This window comes from Morone saxatilis, unplaced genomic scaffold, assembly GCF_004916995.1.
Source record: "Morone saxatilis isolate NCDOM2014 unplaced genomic scaffold, NCSU_SB_2.0 Contig23, whole genome shotgun sequence".
NCBI classification, from domain to species: Eukaryota; Metazoa; Chordata; class Actinopteri; family Moronidae; genus Morone; species Morone saxatilis.
In genome coordinates, this window is record NW_023339796.1 from 21,816,182 (window position 1) to 21,826,737 (window position 10,556).

Sequence of the window (10,556 nt, forward strand, 5' to 3'; positions counted from 1 at the left end):
TGTTAAAGGTTCAGTGTGTGGGATTTGGTGGCATCTAGCAAACTTAAAAACTGTGCAGCCTGTGTAGGAGAAAACTCTAAAGTCCCTATCTAGAGCAAGTGTTTGGTTTGTTGTTTTGAGAAACATGGTGGCCTTGTAGAAGAGGATCTGTTTACACTGTAGATAAAGGTAAGGTAACGAAAAACATGTCAGTTGTTATTTTCAGGTGATTATAAACTAATCAAAACATACCGATCCTCCTAAATGTTTCACACTGGACCTTTTAAAGTGGAATCCTGAATGTGTGCTACACTGCACGATGACAGACACTTGTCTGTGAAATGTACCAGTGTACGAAAACATGTGATCCATGTACAAAATGACTTTCTGGTAATTTTTTTTTTTTGTTTAAAATATAAAATTTAAAGCATACAAAATGTTTGAATATGCAACACATTTAGTTGCAACTATACTATGTAATTGCACTGACAATTTCAGTCCAAGAAAAGTATTGTGTTGTTTTTTTTCTCTCTTCTGCTTAGAGCTGATGTTTAGATCTACTTTTGCTGGAGGGCTTTTAAGTTTAGTTTTAAGCATACAAGATTGTGTGTGTTTCTGGCCACTCTGGGAAAGACTGTACAATTTTAGTTTGTATATTTATTTATTTATGTTTGCTGTTATTGCTATTGCCATTGCCAAATTATTATATAAAAAAACTATAATACAGACCATTGAAGGAATCCTCTATGAGTCACAATCAATAGGTATTTTACCTTCCCAGCATATATATTACAAAACACAGAGCTATAATGCCAAATATACATAATTTATTTATTCATATTTGAATGTGAAAACATTTGCAGCTTTAAGCAAAAACAAATATGGTTTGCTGATTTAGCTGAATAATTATATTATTTGTCAGGAATTACCAGTCTATTTTCTACTGTTTATGTATTATTAACATGGATTTTGTCAGAGACATTTTAATAGTTGCTCAACATGATGGCATAATACCTGTTCTGGGTAACAATGGCCTCATGATTCATTTTTTTAGTCATTGTTCAATAATTTGTATTACTAAAGCAAGCCAAAATTACTGCATGTGAATGTTTCTACATGAAATAATTAGGGAATTACAGTCATGTAAAATAAAGCATTACTGTGAAAAAAATAACACACTGTAAAAGCAGAGTAGCTTCCATTTTGTGTTTCCTAACTGCATTTTTCCACAGCTTTGGAAAAAGCTATTTTATTAAGATTACTGATTTATGAGGAACATTTTTCAGATGTTTTTAATTTATTCAGATCTGCTGGTGTGTGAATGGTGGTTTCAAAATTTAGTATTTGCCCTTTGGAATTAGTCACCACTAATATGAATGATGCCATGATGAATATGTTTGTATTTGGATGAAAGGTTTAGAGAGTTATATTTGAACTCTTAATTAAGTTTACGTTAGGAGAAGAAAAAGCATTGTCTTAAATATATTTCTACCCTGATTGTCAGATTTAGTGTAACTTATTTTTGTTATGATATGATTGTGGTGCCTATTTTAGCATGCAGATATTGGCAAATTTTGGAGTAAAATGTTAGCATAGTGTGTGTACTCACTCACATTTGTTGTGAGTAACTTGACAGTTTGAAATGGATTGCAGTTAAAGCAAGTCAGTGTGTGAAACTTTTCATTTTCATCTTTCTTTCATTGGTTTGAAACGTTAGTCCCAACAAGGCTGTAGTATGATGCTTACAGTGCATTTTAAGATTTTAATTATTTAAGATAATTTAATGAAAATTTCCCATTTGTTTTTAATATCCAAGAAACATCACTGACGTGTCTTCTTCATTCAATCACTGGGAATTTAGTGCTGTCCACTATCTGCAGGGAAATAGCTTCTTCTTTATTTCTTCTTAGACTACAGCACAGATAAACAGCATATACATATGAACAGCATCTTCAGCAGAAAAATCCAATTATTAGCTGTAAACTGTTTTTCCATATTTTCACTACATAGGAACAACATAGTTAGTAGTTAAAAGAAAATACTGTATCACCAAGATTAAGACTGACAAACAACGGAAAATCAGATACTGTATATAGTATTCTGGCAGTCATTCCAGTGTGTCCAAATTTAAATGGGGTGTTCTCTAAAGGTCCAGTGTGTATAATTTAGGGGCTCTATTTGCAGAATATGGCAGAAATTGAATATAATATTGACAACTATGTTTTCATTACTGTATAATGATGCAATAGTAATAATTGTGTTTTTGTTTTTGTTACTTTAGAATGAGCCTTTTACATCTAGAGACGCCATGGGTCCTCTTCCACAAAGTTTGCCATGTTGAACCACCATGTTTCTACAGTAGCCCAGATTGGTTAAACCAAACACTCACTCTAGATAGGGCCTTTCACTTTTTTTTTATGCATTTCACAACCACGGTAGGTTCTACATGCAAGGAAGTAGTGGGTAAGGCAGCGAGTTGCAATCAGCAACAACACCACTAGTTGCCAATAAATCCCACACACTGGTCTTTTAAGGCAGGGTGAGCCCTCTACCTATACAATAGCATATTAGATAGGGTCTTAAATATCATGCGACACCCTACATATTCTCAATGCACAGACTTCTGTCTTCATGTAACTGAAAAAGTGGGGTATTAGAGCTTTTTGCAAATTAGGATTTCCTTTTTTTTTTTTTTCTAGCATGAAGGTTTGAGAATTTACAGCTGCCAGCTTTTTATTAAAGCTGGGCACCAGTTTGGAGTAAATTATTACCAGTAAGTGTCCTTTCAAAAAATTTATGAAATGAAAAGCCATTAGGTAGGAAGTAGCCTATGGATAATACTAATCAAGTGTGTATTTAAGTAGTTGTAATATAGAGGAAACTTTATTTTCTTTTTCTTTATATATATATATATCCTTTATTTTAAAAGGGATAACAGTACATGGATTTAACAGCGTTTTTAGATAAGATGCAGACTGGATGAATAGAGGCAGGGTTTGGTAGCAGACCTTGGGGTGATTTGTTGGAATATTTTTTTACTTGAATTTGTTGTCACTGTTGTGGAAGACGAGCAGAGTGATGATGTGAGGTTTGAATGCCTGATTTTTATTGGCACTCAAATGTCTGCAGTTTTGTGGCTGTTAGGAAACACATACTGTACATAAAGTAGTAGGAGGTGACGCTTCTTCTGGCTGAAATCACAACTCCAAATGTGACCACTGTTATGTGACCGCAAACATGAATGGTGCTGTGCTATTGTCACTGGTACAGGATTGCTTGGGCTTACAGGTATTGTATTACTGTAGGTGAAATGAATGAGTCAACATTGTATTATTAAAGCACACAGCTCATATGCATAGGGTATTAAAGTCTGATTTTAAAATTTATTTTTATTTTTATTTTATTTATTTTATCTTTATTTAGCCAGTCAATTGAGAACCAATTTTCATTTATAATGACATCCTGGCCAAGAGGCAGCAACAGGAGACAAGATAATACAACAATTAAAACATAGATCCATACACCTAGTGCAAGTCAATGTAGCAGCATACACAATATATACAACAACAGAGATCTATGTACTTTGTTCCAGAAAAATTACATTCAAAAACAGGTGCAGTGATTAGAAACTGTTGCTTGTAATGAGTTAGTAAATAAATGGAGGTGTGTAGTTTTACCATCTTTTGTAACTCATTGCAGTCACTCAGAGCAGCAAACTGGAATTAGAGACAGCCAAAGGAGGTACGGACTTTAGGAGTAACCCTACTGATGAACTACAAAACTACATTAGACCCACTCTCCAGCAAATTAATAACATTTCTAACAACAATACATAGTTCTTTCTGTATTATTTAAATGCGCAGTATGTAGTATATGCTGCCAGGGGTCTCTAACATCACAACAATAATAAAATACCTATGGCAGTTGTCTTTAATGTTAAACAACCACCATTATCGATGAAAAATCAGGCAGAAATCATGTTCATGGACAAGGTGTAATAAAGTTTTATTCTCTCTGACGTATCCAACATGTCCGACCCGAGTCAAATGAAACACACGATTATCTTGAAAATAATGGATATCTCAATCAATTAAACATTGTTGGAAACATATGGGATAATGTAATTACACAACTCAGCAAAATATATAACATAGGTTAGGGTTAGTTGTTTTTTGACTTTTTAAATGCAGAAATGTTACATATTATAGCTTCAAGGCCTGCTAAAACCAGTATTTTGTGGCAAAATTAAATGATTTCAGAGGATTTGCTGCAATTAATGCATTCACTTCAATAGGCCTTCATTGGTGTAGTTGATCATGCAACATGCCCTAAGAAAGGTGTATGGTGGGCACAAATGTGTACCTCATAAATGCTTGACTTTTGCTGTAGTGTGGGTGTTGTTCGGGTTTAAGCAGAGAAAATATTAAGATCCTGCTTCACTCAGGTTTTAGAGAGGAAATAAGGTTGTTGTTAGAGAAAGAGGTCATTTGAGTAGCAAAGAGAAAGGATTCAAAAAGCAGTGATCTGATATTTGTTTGATAAAATGTTTGAGGATAACAGGGAAGGTTGGAGAAGGTTTCTGTGGGCTAAATTATAATTGGCAGCAAATTGATCCTGGGTCATTAATTTAATGATGATTTAACAGTTTGTCTGGAACTAGGATTCAGAACACTGCCGGTGAAATAGGTGCTGACAATGTTTTTATTGACAAATCAAACTTGAGCCTTCAATGTATGTATTTGTATGGTACGTGTGGAATGTTAAAACTTTTATACAGCAGGGCTATAGTGTATACTAATCCTACCTAATGTGCTATTAATGTTTTTCCCCAACAGGACAATCTTTTATGACTAATATCTGAAATAATGATGATTTTATTTCTCTTTCTGTATAAAATTTTAACATCACTGTATATTGTGTATTGGTTTTAAGAAATTTTAAGAGGCTTTTTTAAAAACTTCTTGACTATATTCTAAATATTTGGCTTGATTTCTAAATGCAACTATCATTTTGACCTTTGTTGGTGATACAGTGCACATATTATCAGTTATTTTACATTACAATATTGTTTTTTTTTTGTTTTTCTTGGCAGTTGTTTCTATGGTGATAAATTAAAAAGTGGGTTTACATTTACATCATGTATTTGTGTATTCTTTGTCCACTGCCTTTGTTTTCCAGGTTCAAGACTTTACAAGCAACAAGAAATGTATGATCACTATCAGTGTGCAGGCCCCCGGCATGCAGTGTTCTATTCCATTAGAGATACTCTAACTCTTAAGTGTGAAAGTTGGCTTGACTCTCCTATGACCAAAAAAGTCCTGATGGCTGACAGCTGCTGGCCTACTTAGAGACTGCAGCACAGCGTTGAAGAGGTAGGCAATTCAACACAGAAAGGGTTACATAACATTATTCCAATGAAGAACTGTACAAGGTAGTGTCATTTTAACAGTTTGTCCAATTTGTTATTTTCATAGAAATGTTTAATTTAGCCACATATAAAATTATTATTAGTTTAATCTAGTTTAAATGAACAAACTAAATTGTCTTTAGTTTTTGTGAAAAGGGCCTATAGCGTATACCATTTTCATTGAGTGAAGGCGTTAGATAAATGGTAAAAATATTTTTTGGCATAGTTAAGCCACCTCTATTGTAGGGCTGCAAAGTGTCTGCTGGGTGCCTTCGCTTTGCCTCCTTGATGCCAGCTTTCAGTCTTGCTCTGGTGGTGCTGTATGCTTCCATGTCACCTGACCAAAGGCAGCTTTTTTGGCTCTGAGGATTGAAACTTTTTAAAATGTGTGTGTAGATGTACCAAATATATATGGTCAAAAGACAAAAAACAAACAACTGACCCATTTAGAAATAGAAAGCATTTAGAGATCATACTTCCAACTCAAGCTGTACAATATTCAATATTTTAATAATTGAATTGTGACCGAGAGGGAGTGGCCTAAGGATATAATATATCAAAGATATATTGATGGTGCATTGAGAAAGTTGAAAGTTGAAAAGCTGTTCGCTCACAGACCCCTCTTTTCCCACAGTCTCACAACGCAACATACGACTTTGGCAACATTTTTATTTACTTGATTGTATTTTTTCTGTTTAGTTAAGCACCGCTTTAGGTAAATTTTCTAAGATAATTATGACAGCTGCTGTACAGTAAACTACAGCAGAGGAAACAAAAAGACCTTAAGTTAGCCAATACAATAAATGAGGCAAGCTCACTTTCCTAGTTAACTACCCTATACTCATAAATTATTGCTAATGTTGTATACATCCTGGCATTTCTTGCATACAGAAAGTTTGCATACTATACAGTTGAACAGACTACACTACAGTACAGCTTTAGAGTTTTTTTTTTATTATTATTATTTGCAAGTTTGTCTTTTATCAGTGTTCAGCCTTTTCCCTTGTGTTTTCTCATTGTATGCACTACCACTTTCAGTTGATGGATTTTTCCTTCTGTTTTGGATTACTGCCTCGTCATCTTGTAAGTTTATGTTCCAGCATGTTTTTCTTTATTAAATTATCTGGACAGCATTGTCACCTTAGTGTGTTCAGTGTCCTTTGTAGTTGTGCTCTTTCAGTGGGAAAAGAGGATGGTAAATTATTATTCTCATTAAAATAAGCAGTGGTTGGTGGATCAGATACATGCTGAATTGGATACAGACTGACCACCAATTATGTATATGTCGGTATCTGAGGAGTTTTTTTTGGCTGTTACCAAAGACAGGCTGACATCTATTTCTGGTTCCTCATCGGTGGTCCGCCTGACACCTGTTCCTGGTTCTTCGTCTGTGGACTGTCCGCATCTGTTTATTGCACTCGTGTCACTGGTCTCTGGTCCTCCATTCCGTCCTTTGGCCTGCAGTCCTGCACTCCTGCACTCCAGCCGCCGGCCTCCAGTCTTTCACTCCAGCTGCCAGCCTACAGTCGTGCTCTCCTGCCTTGTGGCCAGCCATCAGAGGGGTTCCACTGCCTTCTTCTGCGGCCACCAGAGGAGTTCTGTCACCCAGGCTCAGCCTCAGGTCTCCAGTTCCGCTTTTGCCCTGTCCCAAGGCCATTCACCTGAGGTCTCCTGCTCCGTCCCTCTTCAGCTCTCAGGACCCTGACTCCCTCCTCTAGACCTCTCCACTCACCTGGACTTTTTGGACTCAGGGGCTACTGTGATGATTTGGGGTTTGGTTTGGTTGTTTCCTGTTTTATTTTGTAGTCCTTGTGTCTTGTTTTACTTCACTGGCTCCAGGCTTAAATCAGCCCACTTCACCGAGTTGACTTACACCAAGATAGACACTGCTATCAAGGGTGTTCATAGATGGCATGTCTTCTCAGTACTGCCCAACATTGTAATTTCATTTTACTTCGCTCCACTCCACTATTAAAAAACTAAACAAAACCAGTGTGTTGACATGGATAAAAATGAGTGTCAATTTGATTTGATTCCCTGCACGCCTGTAGAGTATAAAGTCACTGTGTTCCTTCCCTTCTGTGCCAGTTTGTCTTCATTTTTGAGTCAAGCATTCCTTTGTGTTTCATGTGCCTCAGTTTTTTGGATTTCTGCCTGCCTTTTGACTTTGCTAACTTTATTTTACTGAGCTCTTGTGCCTTGAGTCTTGTATTTGAGTCCTTTCTTGGTACAGTTATAGCAGGTTAGGAGGCAGTCTTAGACTGATAATGTCTGATAACAGGCCGGCAGTTTAATTTATTGAGTTAAGTTTACTTTATTGACATTTAACCGAAACCACAATCTGTCTCAAACTGCTCTTGTTGCCTATACCTAACTACGCACTGGCTGCAATAACATTTTCCATCGCAACGTAATTGGAAAATTAGTATCATACGCACATAATTTTTAAGAGAGTGATGAAATGTATGTGCTTGCAATACATATTTTGCAGTGGCCATGCACTGTGACCATTAGTGTGTTCATTTAGGACTAAAATTAAATTTAAAAAATGGAATGAATGGCATGTTGTCATGAAGAGCGTTCTTTACAAACCTCAGCTGATGAGAAGTGCAGGATCATTCGTTGTCAAGCTGGGACTGTGTCATTTTAACAGCTCTTACAGCTTGTTCTGGTGGCCAGGATCCCTTACTTATAATATTTAGAAAATCTTAAACCCCTGACACCATAATAATCCCAGCCACAGATGTGTTTTTGTTGCAAAAAGTTTAACAATGGCCAGACCTGGTAAAAAACATGACCCATGAAGTGCTTGGGACAATCAACCCTAGACATTTGTAAGAGGGCCCAAACATTCATCACTCAAAATTAAACCCTCTAGTCTGAGCTTCTCTTTCCCTATTATAGCTGGACTGTCTGTCCTGTCAGGAAAGCATTAAGGTGAATTTAGTCCATGTTCTATGGTTTAAAAGGTACAGTATTTCAGTGTGAGCTTCAAGGTCAAACAGCATTCATTTTAGGCTTCCACTGGCATGGGAATGAGAGACAGTGTCAAACCTCAACCATCTCCCAATGCACACACCCTCTCCTATTTCACAGGCCATCACTTCACTGTTGTGGAATACCATACACGTTAAAATCAGGTGAGTGAGTCCTGAACCATCCCCTAGTTATGCTGCTATAGGCTTAGACTATCAGGGGATTTCCCATGGTGGAGCTCCTCTCTCCCTCTCTCTCTCTTTCTGCACTCATTCATGTCCCATTAATTAGTTACTAACTTCACTTCTTCCCCGGAGTTCTTGTGCTTTCTCGTCTCGCAAGTTCTCATGGATCCTGGTGGAGCCTTCCTGCCACCGGTCCTGCATACTGCTAGTTTAGGTGTTATTATTTTATAAGTACATTATTGCTTACGGTTACTGTTGTTGCTGCTTGTCATCTGCTCATTGCTCCCCCCAATCGTGCTTGTTGTTGGTCGTCTCATCTTCTTCATGTTTTTTTTTTTTTTTTTCCCATCATTCCATCATCACTGATTAGTGTAGTTGGTTCGCTTACTGTTTGTTTGCTTCTGTCTGTCTGTTCTGTCTCTCTCTCTTTCTCTCTCTCTTCTCTTCTCTCTCTCTCTCACCCCAAGCTGCGTCGAAGCAGATGACCAGCCCCACTCTAGAGGGCCGAAGGGGGCTCTCGTCCTAGGTTGCCTGTTAAAAAGGCAGTTTTTCCTTGCCCCCCCGTCGCAAGAATCGGTTCTTGCTCAAGTCGTTCACTGGTTCTGGAGGTCTCTGGTAAATGTTATTAAGGGAGTTTTCGGTCTAGGACCTGCTCTATTTGAAAAGTGTCCTGAGATAACTTCTGTTATGAATTGGCGCTATACAAATAAAATTGAATTGAAATTGAATTGAATTAATGAACTGGGTAATTTACTGTGCAATGTAAAAAATGTCTGTGGATTTTACAGTGAATGACAGTAAAAGACCAGAAAGTCTAAATAGGTTAAGGTTTCTGTAACTGTACAGTGATATCTCATGGCAAAACCTTTGTATATGCAGCATTTAAAGGTATGTATATGGAATAAAGTCTTTTTTTATATAACAGACTGTAAATTGCACAGAAAACCACCGTCATAGCATTCATATGTTTTTTGCATATGGCAAAACCATTTATTTTGCTGGTAAAAATGTATTCATACGGTAAAATATGGATCAAAACTTAAAATCAGAAAATTGATGCCTACAGGAATGACAGAGCTATACAGTTTGTTGTACGTGAAATTACAAAAATAACAACTTTTAAATTGGCATATTTCCTTGTTACAAAAGTGCTCCTAGCAAACACCAACACAGGTTTTAAGACAATTGAAAATTACATTGATGGGAACAATATGTCAATACTAACCCTACAAACAGAATATGGCATAACATAAACATGATATCAAACTGAAGTTCTCTCAAGAGTTTGTGTTGAAATACTGAAATGAGTTGAAGTGGCAGTCAAATACAATTTGAAAAAAGATAAAATATCAGATGTAGTGAGACACTGTCAAGTTGCTTTATTGGATATATCACCTCATTAGCAATCTCAGAAACCATCGACAAATAAAAAAACAAAAAGGCTAATAAAAAGCTAAATCATCTTCAGACGCTACCCGATGGGTTCTAAGATTCCATTTTAGCAAGATTCCATTTTAGCAAGTGCGTTCCGCCTCTTTTGCTCTCTACAGGAACCGTTTTCCTGCAGGCAACCAAAGTCCACTCAAGCCTGGTTGTAGTCCGAATAAAATTGACCAAACGGAAACCAGAATGCTTCTGATGCCAAAATCTTGGTCCCTTGCCTACAGATTATGAATTCACATCCATCTGTTTATAAAGATTACCGTATTAGTGACTAACAAGGACATATCAGCCTCTACTTCTTCAATTATTTCTTCTTTTAACTGGTCTCTTGTGAGTCCTTCAACCTTATGGGAGTTCAGTACTAGATTGCTGGAATATTCCTAACTTGTGGCATAACAATTTCAAGTTCCTCTAACTTTTAATGCGTCATTGCAGTAAGTGCTGTTTTCTTCTGGCTTTCCTTCAGTCATTCTCAGTCAAATAAATCCATTGCAGAATCTTCAGATGATTTTTTTTCTGAAGAAGAAAATATGGACACCAGCCAATATTTCTTTAAAGGTAATCCT

The 10,556-nt window shown here is 36.6% G+C and overlaps 1 long non-coding RNA gene across 1 annotated transcript in view; it reads left to right on the forward strand.

Moving 5' to 3' along the window:
- LOC118334401 overlaps positions 1-7,462 on the forward strand; it is a 12,162-nt gene extending 4,700 nt beyond the window's left edge. Inside the window, exon 2 of the long non-coding RNA XR_004797016.1 lies at positions 5,158-7,462. This is a non-coding gene — a long non-coding RNA (uncharacterized LOC118334401). The remainder of the gene's footprint in view (positions 1-5,157) is intronic.
- The last annotated feature ends 3,094 nt before the right edge of the window (positions 7,463-10,556 follow it).